The following is a 1,620-nucleotide window of genomic DNA, read 5'->3' as shown; positions in this document are numbered from 1 at the left end:
AATCAGCCAGGGAGTTTGGTTGAGATCCCTCCAAAATGTCCCCCAAAAAAATTGGGAATTGTCTCAATCTGCATTCCCCAGTTTGGGTAGAGGAGATTTGGGGGGAAAATCCTGCGGATCTTTCAACACTCACAGCTCCTCAAAAACATCCAGGAAATCCCAAACTGAGCAGGGTCGGCTCTTTGGGAACCCAAACCCAAACCCGGGATTTTCCCCGGGTTCATTTTAAAAGAGAAAATATTGCACAGTTCTCAACCCAAAACCCCAACCTCAGTTGGAAATGTGGGGAAAAATACAGGTTTTTTTGGGATTTGGGGTGATTTGGGAGGAAAATCCTGCAGATGCTTCAACATCCACAGATCCTCAAAAACATCCGGGAAATCCCAAACTGAGCGGGGTCGGTTCTTTAGGAACCCAAACCCATAGGATTTCCCCCAGGCTCATTTTAAAAGAGAAAATATTGCATAATTCTCACCCCAAAACTGCTACATCAGTCAGAAATGTGGGAAAAATCTGGATTTTTTGGGGATTGGGGGTGATTTGGGAGGAAAATCCTGCGGATGCTTCAACACACAGCTCCTCAAAAACAACTGGGAAAACCCAAATTGAGTGGGGTCGGGTCTTTAGGAACCCAAACTCATGGGATTTCCCCCAGGCTCATTTTAAAAGAGAAAATATTGCACAATTCTCAGTCCAAAACTGCTACATCAGTCGGAAATGTGGGGAAAATACGGATTTTTTGGGGGATTGGGGGAATTTCACGGAGGCCTGGTCCCTCAGGAGCCTTCCCATCCATTAGACCCTGCCAGAACAGGGAGATATTCCCAAAACAAAACCCCTTTTTTGTGATTTTTTTGGGGATTGGGGGAACCTCACAGAGGCCTGGCCCCTCAGGAGCCTTCCTACCCATCAGAGCTCTGGAAAATCAGGGAGATATTCTCAAAAAAACCCCATTTTTGTGATTTTTTTGGGGACTGGGGGAATCTCACAGAGGCCTGGCCTCTCAGGAGCCTTCCCACCCATCAGAGCCCTGGAGAATCAGGGAGATATTCTCAAAAAAAACCCCTTTTTTGTGATTTTCTGGGGATTGGGGGAATCTCACAGAGGCCTGGCCCTTCAGGAGCTTTCCTACCCATCAGAGCTCTGGAAAATCAGGGAGATATTCTCAAAAATACCCCTTTTTTGTTATTTTTTTGGGATTGGGGGAGCCTTCTTCCCTCAGGAGCCTTCCCATCCATCAGACCCCGGTAAATCAGGGAGATATTCTCAAAAAAACCCACTTTTTTTTGTGATTTATTTTGGGATTGGGGGAACCTGAGAGGCCTGGCCCCTCAGGAGCCTTCCCACCTACCAGACTTCTGGGAAATCAAGGAAATATTTTTAAAAAACCCCTTTTTTGTGATTTTTTTGGGGATTGGGGAAATTCCACAGAGTCCTGGTCCCTCTGGAGCCTTCCCACCTACCAGACCTCTGGAAAATCAGGGAGATATTCTCAAAAAAACCCATTTTTTTGTGATTTTATTTGAGATTGAGGGAACCTCACAGAGGCCTGGTCCCTCAGGAGCTTTCCCACCCATCAGAACCCGGGAAATCAGGGAGATATTCCCAAAAAAACCCCGA

The sequence above is a fragment of the Malurus melanocephalus genome, unplaced genomic scaffold (assembly GCF_030028575.1).
Source record: "Malurus melanocephalus ecotype Western Australia unplaced genomic scaffold, MMel_1.1 scaffold_1287, whole genome shotgun sequence".
Lineage (NCBI taxonomy): Eukaryota > Metazoa > Chordata > Aves > Passeriformes > Maluridae > Malurus > Malurus melanocephalus.
This window is presented reverse-complemented; position numbering follows the sequence as displayed.